Here is a 6,000-nt window from a genome sequence, read left to right as displayed (position 1 = left end):
AATATATGATCCCATGATGGTCATTCTCATTCAAACTACTGCAACAACTATGGATTGTCAATAGCTCTTTGGCTAGTGGTGGGACTTCATAAGCTCCTACTTAACCATGGTGGGATTGGTTGGTTTGATACTGTACAGGTCTTGTGCAGTCAGTCACAGCCACTGTGAGTTCATGGCAAGCTGTTCATTTTGTTCTGTACCTTACTTGTTCCACTTTTGAAATGGCTGTATGGTATTTTACTGAATGTACATCTATACATTTATAATGTAATTAGTCATACTCAGAAGGGCACCAGGTTGTTTCTAACTGATGTTATAAAAGGTAACTTCTAATGATCCCCATAACTTATGCTTATTTTCCAAGCTTCCACTCTCCTAAGATGGAGGACCAGGGTTAGAGTTCTATATTTCTGCTAAGCCCAACACTAGAATTAAAGTGCCACACATATGGTTGGATGTTGTGTATAATTCCTATAAACCTGCTTTAAGGTCTGGGCAGACTGTGCTATCAACCCCCACCTGGAGAATATTGGATCTGAGGATGAAACACACACACACACACACACACACACACACACACACACACACACACACACACACACACACACAGAGAGAGAGAGAGAGAGAGAGAGAGAGAGAGAGAGAGAGAGAGAGAGCTCAATTTCAACCTGCTTATTGGCTCAATTGCTAGGTGATTCTAATCTCCCATGGCTAGGGTGCCCTTCCCAATACTCTTAACACCTCTTAATCTGCCCTCAGCTTAGTGATCCTGTTACCTTCTCCTTGTTTAACAAGCCTCAACTGCCCTCACCTTAGTTGTGTTTCTAATCTCCCGCCTGGAGAAGTGGCCTATGGCCACTCCACCTAAGATCACATGGTTGGTTACCTTTTCTTCCTCTGAAGCATGGTGAAATCCCCCTTTCTCTTCCTTAGTCTCTTAGCCTGCCTGCAGAGACTCAGAAGTCCCACGCCTTTTCTTCTGCCCAGCAATCAGCCTCTGTCATCTTTATTGATTGATCAAGAACCAAGTAGGGAACAGGACCTCAGCATCAGAACCAGAACCTACAGTCAGACCTGTGAAGCTTTCTTTTGTTTGTCTTGCCTTTTTTTTTTCTTTTAAAAATCTTATTAACACATATTAATTGTGGACATCAATAATAATGAATCTCATTATAACATTCCTATACATGTACTATAATAAGCATTATTAATAATCACCTTCTCCCCCCCCACCTTTTCTCCAACAGGCTGTGATACACAGCATTTATGCTTCAGATCTGGCCGTCCACTGGGTTAAGTAACTACACATTCTTTCTCCACCACTTCTTACATTCAGGGATTTTTGTAGCTGAAATGCCGTTCCAACCTGTCACCTAACTGAATTTTATATATTAATTCTATAATTTGCCACACACATTCACATCTCATCCCTTTATTTATTAATTAAACTTTTTAATAAATAATGTCAATGGGGTATTAACTGGGTGAAGAAAGTAGGGTCCACAGAAGCTGAGTTTGAAGGTTGCCCAAAGTCATCCACTTGATAATGACAGAGATAAAACTTGAAACCAGCCAACTTATCTTGTATTCTTCCTCTCCCTTCTCTGTCTCTCTCTGCCTCTGTCTCTCTCTGCCTCTGTTTCTCTCTGTCATATCTATGAAATCAAACTTTGCTTTTGGATTATGATAGGAGACTGAAACTCTAGAAAATTCTTCCCAAGATGTATTTCAATCGACAATTATAGTAAAGTATTCAAACAAGAGGAATTATGGATAAATTTACTAATTGATTAAATCTATCTGTTAGGACAGTGCACAATGGCATTTGTCTGTTGTGGAGGACCAGTTTGGAAGCCTCTGACTGGAAGCTTGTGTCTAATGAGGAAGTCAGGATGTGGGCCTGCAATTAGGGAAAAAGGACAGAAGGAAAGAACATACACACATGGAGGGTACATATTGTGCATACTTACCCATCCATCACTTGCAGGACTTGGAAAGGACCTTTGCACTAATTCATGTCAGGTCATGCAATGCTCTACCCAGCAGATGGGGCAATTCCCAAAGGCAGACAAAGGACTCACAACTGATGGTATCAAGACAGAGGGTTAGGCTCTGTGCTCATCTCAGAATGATCTTGTCTCTCGAGGACTCAAACCCAGCTCAGTAAGACTCTTCACTCCCTAAAGATGGGATTTTTCTCCAGTAGCTTCAAAGCTACAGGGTCTGGGCAGGTTTACCACTTGTGTCTACTGCACATCACATGCTCAGAGCACTGCTTCTGCTGCTTCTGCTGCTATAGAGTACAGAGGACCTAGGCCTACAGAAGAAAGCTGCACATTTTAGGGGGTACTGCTAAGAGACCGTGAAATGCAGAGGTAGTGTCTGGGGGTGATTGTGGGCTCGACAAGTGAACTGGAGACTTTAGGTTTAAGCAGGAGCTGCTGAGGAGCTCTGAGGAAAGGTGACAAACCTCTCACCACTTTGTTTGTTTGCTAATTTTTTTATTGGATTTGGTAGGATTTAAAGTTATTTTTATTTTGTGAGTATGAATGTTTTGTCTGTGTATGTATCTGTATACCACTTGCAAGCCTGGTTTCTAGGGAGGCCAGAAGAGGGTATCTGATGCCACTGGGATTGGAGTTACAGACAACTGTGAGTCACCACATAGGGAATTGAGCCTGGGTCTTCTGCAAAGGCATCCGGTGCTCTTAACTAATGAGCCATCTCTCCAGCAGCCATGTTGCTTATCTGTATTTCACATACTTGTTCTCTGAACACCACTAACATATGTGAAGGACAGAAGTAGTGTTCATAGATTTACTTGTTGGAAAAGTCTTACTTGAAGGGGAAGAAACCAGAATTTTTGTCACATCTAAAAGAAAAATAAAACTCTTAAAGGGATTGCAGAAATGGCTCAGTGGTTTAGAACACTAAGCTGCTCTTCCAGGGATCCTGGGTTCAATTCCCAGTAACCAGATGGTGGGTCACAAGCATCTGCAATGCTATCTGATTCCATCTTGTGATGTGCATGGAGACAGAACACTCACATATATGAAGTACACGAATAAACAAATCTTTTTATTTAAAAAGTCACTGTGAATAAAGTGAGGATAGGGTTAGAGGGTGGTCACACGGACCAGGAAAGGGTTAGGTAGCCATGCTGTGGCCAAGGATTCATAGATTCCAACAAGGTGGCAGTGATAAGAGATAGAGAAATATTGATACTTGAGCGTCAGTGGACTGGTTGGCTGAGAAAGGAGGGGGAAAACAAAAGAGGGTCCATAGGTATAAGAACTGTGGGAGGAAGAGTGTTGAATCTGAGGGGGAAGATGGAGCCAGGCCTAGTCATTGCAGAAGGGTAGTGAGTGCAACAGGCCTGACTGCTGTTCTCTAGATCACTGGCTGCAGGGTGTCCTTAGGCCAACATCTGGGAACCTGGCTTTCAGAATGGCTCCCAAATGGTTAAGTGATAAGGTGGTTAGACTATGCAAGCAATAGGAAGGTCTACTAGATGTTTGATAGTATTAAGCAGAAGGGGGCAACGTGAATGGTCAACCTCAACTAAGCCCCATATCATCAAGTGTCTAATGGACTTCCTAACATGGAAATATCACCCCTGTGCTGCTGGGTTTTTGAGGCCAGGGGAGAGTGAATGAATCCCACTCTTCACAGAAGGGAGCTGGCATAGGCAGGCCGCATGTGGATTTCCCCAGATTCTGCCTGTGTGTGAACTGCCTGTATTATTGATATGAGTATCTTTACTGCACCTCTATAACAAACCCTAGTCAGAGTTCAGCTGCAGACTGGGTCTTGAGTCCTGGAGAACCTCCAAGAGCTGGTGTGTTTTTAGGAGGTCCTTGACTCAAAAACCTCAGGATTTACACTTACACAGAACACAGAAGAAACCAAAACCCAGAGGAACAGTGACGTCAGCCAGGAAGCGTGAGGTAGAACCTCTAGGATTCCACAACTGAGGCCTAAACAAAAGGAGGCAACATACACAGGAGGGCCAGAGCTCAGGCGACGATTGCGGAATGTCTGCTGGATCCAGCACAAAGTCATTAAAGACCTTGGCCAGACAGTTCCTGTGGGCAGTCGTGGGGAGAACTGGCTCGTTAGGGGTCGTGAGAGGGAAGCTGTCCTCTCAAATATGGGAGGGGCAGGGGCATGTGAGAGAAGTGCACACATTTTGAAAGATGGAAGAAAAAGTGACAGTCTTGGAGCAAGATCTAGTAATGCAAGTGAGATGTACTATGTGGCTCGCAAAGCATGTGGTCCAGCATCGATAGCAGGAAGGAATGCAGTGTCCTGGAGTATCTGGAAAGCAATGTGCTTGCAACGTGTTTAGCCCACCCTGAGGATGACAGTGACCTTTAACTCAGGACTTGACTAATGAGCAGAAGATCATAGAAGTGTAGGAAATCAGCATTCTGGAAGAGGGAAGATCATATGTGGATGTCTGGAAAGAGAGACAGTCCGTGCTTCTGAGGGGTGTGGAGAGCACAGGGGAGTGGGAAATGACAGGAGTGAGTGGACTTGGCCCAGTCAACATTCTAGAACATGCAATGGTCAGTGGAGTGAGAGGTGGGAAGTATGAACCTCAAGGAGGTGGAAAGCTGGCTGTCTCCAAAGGACACATTTTGACAGGAGAAACATATCCTTCCATGTAATAAGAACAGAGTACCCCCAAATAATTTTAGGCCGACGGGGTTGTTCACTCCTTTAATTCCAGCACTTGGGAGATAGAGGCAGGCAGGTCTCTGTGAGCTCAAGGCCAGCCTGGTCCACAATGTGAGTTCCAAGACAGCCAGGGCCACATTGTGAGACAAATACCTTTTTATTTTTTTCCCCTCACAGTGATTTTCTAAACAAGAAGATCAGATCCTTTCAGTTTTCCACTGTAACCCTTCAATGGCTTTCCAATACCCTAAGGATATAAATCCAACTTCTTGACAGTTCCCGTGGGAACTGTCGCCTGCTTGATGCCAGCCTCCATTCTCATCATTCTTCCTCTGGTGCCAGCTTCTCTTGTCAGTTTCTTCCCAATACTTTTCTCACCTAAGAGCTCCATGCATGGTGCTTGAAGCCTAGGAGCTTCTCTTAACCTGCTTATGATTGATTTCCCCTCAAATTATCACTGTGAGGGTGGGGTGGGGAGGGGTTTTGTTTTTGTTTTTTAAAGGATGGTTTCAGCAGTTAGGTGTAACTTCAGAATTAGTGGGAGAAATAGATGGAGTTCTATAACTTCTGTTTTCTGTGAATGAGGGTGTTTTTTTTTCTACCATGAATAAGGGAATGAAATATTCCTTCAATCTGACATAACTGTATGCTAGGAAAACAGAAGGGGACTTTTGCAAATAAGACTCAAAGTGGAGAAGGAGATGTTCTTTAAGATTATAACACATTACAGATAGGCTGGCAGGAAGCCAAGACTGGCACTGGGAGAAATCATTTGTCTTTATGTGTGCTGTGTTGGTCTGGTTCCATTGTGGACCTTCCTCTCCCTTCCTCCATTGCTGGGATCTGAAGAGTTATCTCTACTCAATAGTGAGATGCTTTCATGGCTTGTAGATCATGGGCAGCCAAGATATAGTGCAAGTGGTGGGAACCAGAGGGCTTGGTTGATGATGGGGAACAAAGGCTGAGTCATGAGGAACCGTGTGAGCATTGATTTGTGTCTCTCCTAAGAGCTGAATAATGAACTGATAAACTAATAGAGTTAATTATTGTATCTTCATTATTTATGGAATTGACATAAATTGTAATATGCTTCTCTACTCCAGAATAATGTAAAATTGTAATGTTCTAGATTTGTCTTTGCTGGATCTGTTGACAGTGTTTCTTCCCTGTCTCCTGTGATAAGAAATGCACTGTTGGGTTCTACTGAGTACTAGAGCCTAATGCTTCTTATCACAGTGAAATGTGGCAGCATTGTGAACTTGAGACTAGTGGAGAAATCACAAAATCATTTTCCTGGAAACCTAGAGCTAGAGCTGTCTG

This window comes from Rattus rattus, chromosome 8 (genome assembly GCF_011064425.1).
Source record: "Rattus rattus isolate New Zealand chromosome 8, Rrattus_CSIRO_v1, whole genome shotgun sequence".
In the NCBI taxonomy this organism is placed as follows: domain Eukaryota; kingdom Metazoa; phylum Chordata; class Mammalia; order Rodentia; family Muridae; genus Rattus; species Rattus rattus.
The sequence above is the reverse complement of the archived record's forward strand: the minus strand, read 5'-3'. Positions refer to the sequence as shown.